Genomic DNA, 11,118 nt, shown 5'->3' with positions numbered 1-11,118 from the left:
GATGATAATTGGGTTACCGAAACTAGTCAACATCGTAGTCACTATCCCTGATGATGATAATTGGGTTACCGAAACTAGTCAACATCGTAGTCACTATCCCTGATGATGATAATTGTGTTACCGAAACTAGTCAACATCGTAGTCACTATCCCTGATGATGATAATTGTGTTACCGAAACTAGTCGATATCGTAGTCACTATCCCTGATGATGGTAATTGTGTTAACGAAACTAGTCGATATCGTAGTCACTAGCCCTGATGATGATAATTGTGTTACCTATACTTGTCCAAATTGTCGTATTATTCGGTTTATTAATGCAAATATAGCGAAATATATATATATATATATAAGAAGGAACACATTTGATGTAAAAACTGTCTTAAGCCAATAACTTTGAAACTAGATAGTTTAAGCATGAATTTTCCCCAGTGGGTCAGCGATAAGTTTACGGATTTTCAACGCTAAAATCCAGGGATCGTCTACCCGTAGTGGATAAAGCGCTGATATCCCAGTGAGTAGCTTAACACTAAATCAAAATAACAATATTAAGCATTAAGTAATTGCACAGATTACATAGAACATTTGAAATATTACACGGAAAGAATAAGTGGTGACGCCTATGGGTTAGAGAGTGAAACAATAGAAAACTAAATACTACGAAATTTAACAGTGAAAAGTAGTTTTGTGATAAGCTAATTTTACCCTTCTTTCCCAGTTTTACCCTCTCTACCAAATTATGGACTATTCTTGTCTGACTGAATAATGGAATTTAACAGTCATTCTTGGCCCGGCATGGCCAGGTGGTTAGGACGCTCGACTCGCAATCTGTGTCGAGCGCCCTAACCACCTGGCCATGTCGGGCCAACAGTTATCTAAACCATCTTATTACAAAATGTCTTCAGATTTATCATTTCGTATATATGTAAGTAGAAATGTTTAGTAACAGTTTTAAAACATTAAAATAATACGGCAGTCAGTGTTGAGTTATAAATTGAAATTCACAAACTGCATTCCCTCTACTCTAGTTTAACAGCTCAAAATTAGGGACAGCTATGCGCATTGGTCCTTCTTGTGAAAAAATGTAAACAACTTTCGTAAATTATAATCACTGTACTCTGAATTGTATTTCGAAATACACATGAACAACTTAATGTAATTCTTCTCCCAACTTCAACTGCTCTATAAATTATTTAATATTATCGTAACAGAATTTTACTATCCTGCAAGTGTGTGTTCAGTCAAGCGTTATTACACTAGTTCCTGACGTACTAGAAGTCCTTTTTTTACATGGCGTTTCAGTCGAGCAGGCTTTGTTTACACATTACATGAACTGGATGTTTCCAATTAATTTCTTCATTTGTATTAATTTATCCTCCGTGCACCTATAACTTTGATCATTTGAAATGCTATAGTGAAAACCTTGGTAGAGAAACTTCAAGATAAATTTTGCCTTAGGCAGACTTCAAACATGTTGTGTCCTCTAGTTTGTTTTCATTTGATCTAGAAGTTTCATGAAAACACATTAGTTGAACAGAAAAGGACGAATAAGAGGCGAGATGAAGGAGTTGTTAAGTTATATAGTTATGTTGTTTTAAAACTTCAGAAAACAGCTAAAATGGGGTAGAAAAAGTATATCAATTAAAAACAACGTTTTGCCCCTGTTAACGTGGCATCATCAGGTACCTAGCACAACTAAATACAATTAAAGGCACTCATTGGCGACGTCACAAACATAACCTTGAGCTTAGCATAAGTATAAACCTACTCCCTGTGTTTTATTTATTAAAGTTTGTATTCTTTTATTAAAATAGCTTCCTTTGTTTTACGTTTATTAATAGTAGGTTCTCGACAAATAAGTTTAACAATTTTATTTTCCTTAGAATGTTCTCTATGTTTAATATGTTGGTAGACATGTAACGGAGCATGTCCATGTTCTGCTATTCTAATGCTTAAATTCCTACCAGTCTCCCCTATTTTAGAGAATATTACAGTCCATACATTATACAGTGTAAACTACTTCTTTCTTGACTGTAGTTGGTTTAAGTCGATTTTTTTAAGATTCTATTCAACTTTTAATAATAAATTTGCCTACAACTGTAAGTTTATACATCCTTTCCATATCTTTCCTCAGTTTCTTATCGTATTTGATAAGCCAAGTACATAAGGAATTCACCAAATCACCCGAATAAATTTTCTTATCCTTTTTTTTCTGTCAACCTTTCAGTTATTAAGTATAATTTATTCGGTTGATATTTCAATATGCAACTCACTCAGAAATACAGGCTTCCTGGGATTTTCGAAAGCCATTAAGAGTGTCAATGACATCTTCCAATATTTAGTAGCGTGTGGAACTGCTTCTTTGAATTACCTTTTGATATATAAATTTAGCCAAGATCACCTTGTTTGTGGTTGTTGTTGTTGTTGTTTTGCTGCAAGATCTTCAAGTGGATTTATTAACAATCTAATTATAAGACAGTTCCCAGCTGCTTACAAGCGTCTTTTAATGAGACACAAAATTAAAAATAATGAGGCAGTTGTAGTTAAAATGATCCAATAGAAATCCTGGACTTTTGTCAAGTGATGCAGTCTTTGTCCGAATGTCTGATTTTACCCTTTCAATCTCCATTCCAAACTTAACATGATTATGCTGATAATTACAATTGACTCTCAGTAAGAAGTTGTAGTGTCCTATATTGTTTGGATTATACAAAACATTGCATAAGCAAGGCTTCACTGTCCTGAATGCATTGAAGCATTAATTAAACGTGATGGCAATATGTACTCTATTGATCTGTTGAAAGTGCTTCCAATAATTGTTTGCAAAAACAGGAGGAAAAATTCCCCGGATTCGATTAGTTTCCTTTGCCACTTCGACCTTCAGTGGACCAGAAATTATTTAATGAGTTAGATGATCATATATTTACAAACTAGCGACATGTATTTCACGCTACTACTCAAGCATAAGAATCGTGTATTTCACGCTACTATTCAATCATAAGAATCATGTATTTCACGCAGCTATTCAAGAAGAATAACGTTTCATAGAGGAAAGCAGCTCATAATAAATATCACTGACGAAACGTTCATAAAAACACAACTACTTAAAAGTGTGCTATTTAAGCACGAACAATTTTTATTACAAAAGTTTTATTGATATGACTTTAGGTAATGACATACAGCTGTGTTATTTGTTTAAACACTAATACATTGTATTATAAAAAAACTGAATTTTAGTAAGTGAGAATGAGATGGAGAGTTTACTACTGTTTTAAATGCAACTAAAAAACACTTGATTAATATAAGTTTAGTAAAGTACCAATAAAATTATATTACAACAAAGTTCGCTATTAATTTTAGTCAAGGAAATGAAATACGATCTATATTACTTCAAATAGGGGTTCTCAAACTTTTTAGGCTCGCGATTTTTTGTAGTGCAAAACCAGTCGTAAAAAAAATCGAAAAGACTTAGTAACAAAAATTAATATTTTTAAAACTTACCCATCAATGGGAAGGATGTAATTGTTTTTTTTTGTTGTTGTTTTTTTTTCTCATACAGTTGAAGAACTTGTGGTGCGATCTTTGTCAATTTAAAGGGAAGAAGACACTATGCAGGCAAAGAGCGAGTCTAGAAGCGAGGAGAGTTAGAGTGTGTTTTATATGGTCGAGAGAAGTTCGAATTGGACTTATTAGAAATGTTAGATTAATTTTTTCGCACACCAACGACATTAGCTCCACGTACCACTGTTAATAAACGTATTACGGTTTGAGAATCTCTGACTTAACACATATACCACAAAATAACATTACAACAAATCTGACTAATATTACTTCAGTAAGTAAGAATAAGATACAGAGAATATATTATCTATTTAAGATCCAGTGAAAAGGTTACAAAAAAATACGTGTGAGATATGTGGATCATAGTTACGAACAACATTTAATGAACATTACACAGAACGATAATTATTCCAAGAGAAAGACTACAAAGTCATTAAAAAATTAAACGACATCAAGCTTTACTTTTACATATAAAGGGAGGTCTGTGTTAATATAATGCAACGCAAAGGGAAAATAATCATATTCATTTAATATGATTTTTTGTATCTTAAAAAGTAAACTTTAACCAATGTTCGTTTGATAAACCTGTGTATTATTTGTTCGTTTGATAAACCTGTGTATTATTTGTTCGTTTGATAAACCTGTGTATTATTTGTTCGTTTGATAAACCTGTGTATTATTTGCAGCAGATTACATATGTGAACTGTGAATTCAATGCTTAAAAAAGTAAATAATTTAATTAAATGACAGTATAAGAATTACGGAAGCAGATTTTTTCTGTGTAATCCAATATGGCGTCAGGGTGACTTTACGTGATCACGAAATGAACAATCCAATACACCTATAATGACTTCACCTTCCATTGCGTGGACGTTTTTTTTTCTTTCTTTCTTTTTGATGCGACTGACCTGCCACCTGATAACGATAAACAATCAAAAATAGTTTCGGCCGTCTCCAAGCATGTTTAGTCTCAAAGTGGGTTTCCTCGTCATCGAATTTGAACTCTATAGATATCATAGGAAATAAATACCCATATTTGGAAGAATATTAGTTTTGAAGTTTGAAGTTTTTAAGTATCTCAAGAACTACTGCGAATATTTACTTAAGTAGTATTTCATCGTTTACATAGTATATTGGGCAAGTACGATTACTATCATGATCAGTTTGGAGAAAACTTTGTATGATCTTGCTACATATCTTTATCATGGGAAGTTTCTGATATAACAAATAAAACTTTGTAAGTTATAAAAGAAAAAAAAAGTTAACACAGTTTCAAATTGGCCAATTCACCATTTTACGACAATTATTAAATTGATTTATTTCGAATTCCGTTTAGTTATTGGTGATGTACAACGTAGTTCTTTCAAATATTTCAAAAGGAAAATTTCTATATTAACACATAAAAGTACGAATACTTCGTATAACTTACATAGCTAGAAGTAAATGGAATGGTTTAAAGTAGGACCACCAAACTTGTGATCGTAAAGTGAGCAGGATACCAATGGATCACCAAGTCACTCGTGTAGACTTAGGCCTATTATCATTTCTTTATAGACCTATTTATGTTATTTTACAAAATTTAACACACTTTGCTGCTTCCAATGAAAATATCTTTCAGCTTGCAGTAGCTTATCCAAAAATTAACCTAACCATAGTTTATATTTGTTAGTGATGGACTAAAATCTGAATCATGACGACCTGTTTTTCAAAAATAACAGGCAAGAAAAACCTAATTGTGGAATATTTTATGGACTCCTGTTTTTGTGTGACTAACATCCCAAAATTCTCCGGAAACAAAACATATTTCAAACCATCAAACTAACAGAGGAAGCAACAGAAGACCCAAAGACACCGAGAACAACATACAAAGTACCAAGTTAGAACAAGTTGGATAAGAAGATATAGTAAAAATGAAAGTAATAGAGAGGAAAGGAACTCTAGAAGGTTTTTATTGTTGCTGTTTGTATGCATTCAACCAAAAAGAGTGAACAAAATGTTGTAGAAATTCTATCAGCAACTTTTTGCACGAAATTATTAAAGTATGAATCTAAACCTAAAAACGGTGTTTAAAACTTTATTTCTTTAGGTACTAGGGTTTAAGAACTTAGATAAAAACATATGAAACACATGAATGTTATGCAACCATCTTCTGTGCCAGAGTGAACATAGTCTTTAAAAACGTTTAGAAAATTCACGAAACTTTGTTTCCATCTTCTGTGCCAGAGTGAATATAGTCTTTAAAAACGTTTAGAAAATTCACGAAACTTTGTTTTCCATGCTTTCAATTAAATGTGTCACTTTGATACTATATTCTTTTGGTCAAATTTAAGTGCTTATATTTAAATGAATGTTAGAGAGAGCTTGTAAAAGTAAATATAATCATCTTGGTAAAGCTCTTTAACGCTTTCTTAGTTTTTTAAAACCTGAACTAGGATTTTAAATGGTCATGAGTCCTTTGAGTCAGTTCTGTATGTTTTGAAAAAATATATATAAATAGCGTGTAAAGAGAGCACAATCATTATATAAAGCTACGTGAGTCGTTAAGTCGTAACAGCCATGCAGCTTTTTTCTCTCTCTCTCTCATTATTAATCCGTTCGTATTACTTGAGTAAGGTTATCTATAAGCTGTTTAATTCGAATCCACAACCTTTGTTTAGTTTGTTTAAACACTCTACTACCTAAATGCGAATGTGCACACAGTTCATTTTGTAAAACAGCATATTAAAAGCTTATGAAAGTTTTTTTTTTTTTTTTAAAGTCAAACGTTAGGTCATTAAATAACATTTATAAGTTTATTTATCGATAGAAAAACTTAACTACAACTAAACTAAACCAAAAAATGTACTCAAATTACAGTGTTAGTTTATTTCTTTATCGAATATAGGCCTTACTTAATAAAGGCTTAACTAATGTTAGGCCTAAAACAAGTGGGCTTACAGATTTCGGTGTCTGCGATTAGAATTATTTTGTATTGTTCTATAAATCCTGTATTTAAAGAACTACTGATGCAATAAAGTTAATAATTTGACCGCAAATGTTTTGCGGATCTCTGCTAGTATATCCATGAAAAACTCGTGAAATTGTGAGTGACGGCAACTAATTTATATACATTCAAGCTCTTCTCTCTCAAATTGGTTTAAGTGCAGACGTAATCAGATTAATCGCATACATTGTAACGCTGTTTGTGTTGAGTAACCAGGAACCACCAGAATTTAGGAATACAGATGCGCTCCGTCGCGTTCTTTAAAATGTCCAAATTTCGACATAACCAATGATGTCAGTATTGTGAAGCTGGAAAAGACTACTGCTGTGCAAATAATCAAAGACGTAATTTGAATAAAATAATTTCGGTCAAATGTCGACCAACATTTTGGGTCACCCATTTATATTTTTAAGAATAGGTCTATTGTCTCACACCATAGATTAGCCCTATGTAACTTCTTTACTGCCCCATTATATTTGAATTATTAATGTTTTGAGCGTTCTTCAAAACTATTTTAATAGCAAAGTTCTGAAACAGTAACAAATTATTTTAGTATGATAAGATTCAGATTTCAGTTGTTAAAATCAGCATTACCTATCACAGAAACATATAAAATATAACATTTGAATCGACGTCAAGAAGACACTTGTATTCAATTGGTTAATACGGATCTTTGAATATGTTTGTCATAAGAGGACTTTTATATTTTTAACACTGTATTGTATATTCAGTCCCAGTATTTTTATTTTAAAACAAAGAGAATGTTTAATAGTATTTCAACTACACTGTATCTCCTTTATCAATTGTCAACAACGCTTTTCGTTCAATACAGAACTGACCGGCTGGGACGCAGAAAACACAGCACTGGTCAAAACACTATATAATACAATTGCTACAACAACAATTGTTATAATGTGAACGTCTTTGCTAAGGTAGCGAAGTATGATAATAATTGATTATACTTGCAATAAGACATCAGTATTAGATCTATTATATTTTAACACAACATTCTTTATTCAGTCCCTTGGTGTTTTTCAAGAAGAGGAGTGTATTAGTAGTGTTCCCACCACTACTGTGTTTGTTCTGTCTTTATTCAGTCCCTTGGGGTTTTTCAAGAAGAAGAGTGTATTAGTAGTGTTCCCACCACTACTGTGTTTGTTCTGTCTTTATTCAGTCCCTTGGTGTTTTTCAAGAAGAGGAGTGTATTAGTAGTGTTCCCACCACTACTGTGTTTCTTCTGTCTTTATTCACTTCCTTGGTGTTTTTCAAGAAGAAGAGTGTATTAGTAGTGTTCCCACCACTACTGTGTTTGTTCTGTCTTTATTCAATTCCTTGTAGTTGTTCAAGAAGAAGAGTGTATTAGTAGTGTTCCCACTACTACTGTGTTTGTTCTGTGCCAGCAGACCTGATGAGCTCGATATTGAGCGAAATGCGTCGTCGGAAATTTTTGTTTATTATTTGTCAGATGGAGACTTTTCATCCGTTCACCGATAGTTGACCATTGTGTTGTATACATATATCCTTTGCTGACGTTTTGTTCTAACCTTAGTTAAATAGATGAAAAGTAGCAACTAAACCCTGAACTTTAACCGTATTTAACTTTCAGACATTTTTTATCATAAATTGTACTTAAACCATGGAACCCAGAAAAAAAATACTGTAATTAAATGTTTCTGTCGAAAGTAATAAATAATCCATATCATATGTGTCTCTGTCCGTGACGAAACTTTTCCAACTTTCTGATCTATGATTGCTATGAAATTTTCAAGGGTTCTTGGGTTTAGCCCATATTCCAAGGAAACCTAGTAGCACAAATTAGGTGATATATTAAAAAGAGATACACTAATACGAAGAGATTGACCAGTAGGAGTGAATTTGTATAAAATTTTATGCCAGTATTCAGTTGCACTACATGGCAAATTACGCACATTGTCACGCCATTTCAGTAAAGTCACAGAAATAAATGTCACGAGTTGGCATGGAGATCTTTGATAGTTATCACATAGGAACAATAGTGTAGATGTGTTTTTTTTTGTTCCAAGTATGAAGTAGGGACTTAAAGAAATAATTCGGTCAGAGCATTACTTCATGTAAAAGAACTGAAAGCAAGTTGTGCATAAAAGTAGCCAGACTTATCTTTAAAATTGCCCTAATAAATTCATCAGAATAAAATTCAGTTGAATTTTCTAAAAAATGGATATGCAATGTTAATATTTAATAAGACAGTCTGGATATTAAATGGTGTGTGAAACGAAATAAGGCTTACGTCGAACTGTACATCAACTGTAAGCTTAACACCTGAATTGCTGTAATTGGAATTTTGTACTAAATATTGATCTTTAGAGCAGTAACAAAATTTTACTGGATATTCGATTTTTCTAAGTAGTAAAAGTATCGTCAGCATATTGTCGGGAAAAAATTAAGTGTAAAAACACATATTGTTGTTGACACAGTTTTAAAGATTAATCACATTTGTTCATAGATGGAGACACTTTACATAATATGTCGTTAAAGGTTCAAAACTATCGAGCCCTATCCTTTTGTGCTATAAGCACTCAAAATTGCCGATAGCTATTGGATGGCGACATCAAAAACATTATTTTTTTATGAATAATTAAAACTGATTTTATTTCAATTGGTTATTCAACTTTTTTTTCTATCTATGATACAAGATTACTAGAGCACTCTCTTCTAGTTTTGTATGGTTGTGTTCCATTCAATTTTCAAATTGATATAAATCATATCTTGAAAAATACAAAAAAACGATCTAATAATATCACTTAATATCATAAAATGTTGTGTCCTTTTTATATTTCAAGGCAAGAAAGCGGCCACATATTACTTAGACAAACACTATGCTGGAGACATCTGGAGTTTATGGCAAATGCTATTTATGAATTTGTACCGATTCGGAGGATTATCCATATAAAATCTCATAGAACAGCCTAGCACGTAACCTAGTTTATCACAAAGAAGAATGTTTCTTTGTTTGTTTGGTTTGAATTTCGCGAAAAGCTACACGAGGGCTATCTGCGTTATCCGTCCCTAATTTAGCAGTGTAAGACTAGAGGGAAGGCAGCTAGTCATCACTATCCACCGCCAACTCTTGGGCTATTGGGCTACTCTTTTAACAACGAATAGTGGGATTGACCATCACTTTATAACGTCCCCAAGTCTGAAAGGGCAAGCATGTTTGGTGGGACGAGGATTCGAACTCGCGACCCGCAGATTACGAGTCGAGCTCCCCAGCCACCTGGCCATGCCGGGCCGAGGAAGAATGTGTATGGTGCAAAAACCCTAAAAAGAACAAAACTAAGCCTACTTACTAAAGAGTAGCAAGTGAAGAAAAAACAATTTGGATATTTTTTTATCAATTTTGGAACAAGTTTTGCTGCTTATTTAAGTAAATTTAAATATTTCTTACTTGTTTTCGGATATTTCCGCAAGGTTACTCGAGCGTTATTTGTGTTTGCTGTTTTGAACTGACAGATTAGACCAAAGCTTCTTTTACGTTTTTTTACTTCACCAAATGGTAAAAAATTAAGAACAAAAACTTAATTTTGCGAACAGTTGTTTCAACGTTATATTTCATTACATAATAAATATACTGTTCATTGTGTAGCGTTTTTCCTAACACCAATCAGTAATACCTCTCTCAGTCTGATAACTAAAATATATAAATTAATTATAGTTATCGTTCGTGAACGTGATTTATTTCCAAAAGAAATTAAAGTATAAGACGGTATCTAATCGACGAAAGGTGTCGCTGCCATTCTTTTTACCTAAATAATTGTGCTATACATCATCGTATATAGCAAAAAAAGATAGTTAAAAATAATATTATTCTTTGTACAGATACAAAGAAAACGTGTAAATCACACAAACGCTTACTAATTATCTGTAATATTTCACATGGATGCATAATGTACAAATTCTTGTGTGTTCAAATATAAACTTATGGCATTCTAAATCTTTGATCATTGTGATGTCAATCTTTTCTAAAGAATAAAAAATAATCAACTTAAATGCTATCATTGTTTAATTGATAGAATTTCAAGATTAAACAATTTATGATTTATATAAAAGGCTAAAATGTACTATTTAGTGTTTCTGTATGTTTACTAACTTTACCATTAGGTTCAGTTTATATATATATATATATATGTGTGTGTGTGTGTGTGTGCACGTGTGAGTGTGTGATCAACAGCGTGTCAGAGTGTTCTAGATTTACTTGCTGGACCCAGTGTACGAAAGGCGTTAAGCTATACAGTCATTTGAGATAACGTATATTTGAATATTTTATATTAACCGTACGCCCCCCCCCCCAGTGGCACAGCGGTATGTCTGCGGACTAACAACGCTAGAAACCGGGTTTCGATAGCCGTGGTGGGCAGTGCACAGATAGCCCATTGTGTACCTTTGTGCTTAACTTTCGCACTGAATTTTTTCGGGCAAGAGGTTTTGTTGCTGGGTTGTTCGAACATCTGACTCTTTTGCAGTTCTGGTAGTTACAAGTTCGTTCTCCCTTTGTTAAAGAGCTGTACATAAAGTCCTTGTTACTGTGGAAAGGAGTCTT

The sequence above is a fragment of the Limulus polyphemus genome, unplaced genomic scaffold (assembly GCF_000517525.1).
Source record: "Limulus polyphemus unplaced genomic scaffold, Limulus_polyphemus-2.1.2 Scaffold1048, whole genome shotgun sequence".
In the NCBI taxonomy this organism is placed as follows: Eukaryota; Metazoa; Arthropoda; class Merostomata; order Xiphosura; family Limulidae; genus Limulus; species Limulus polyphemus.
Note: the sequence above shows the minus strand (reverse complement) of the source record.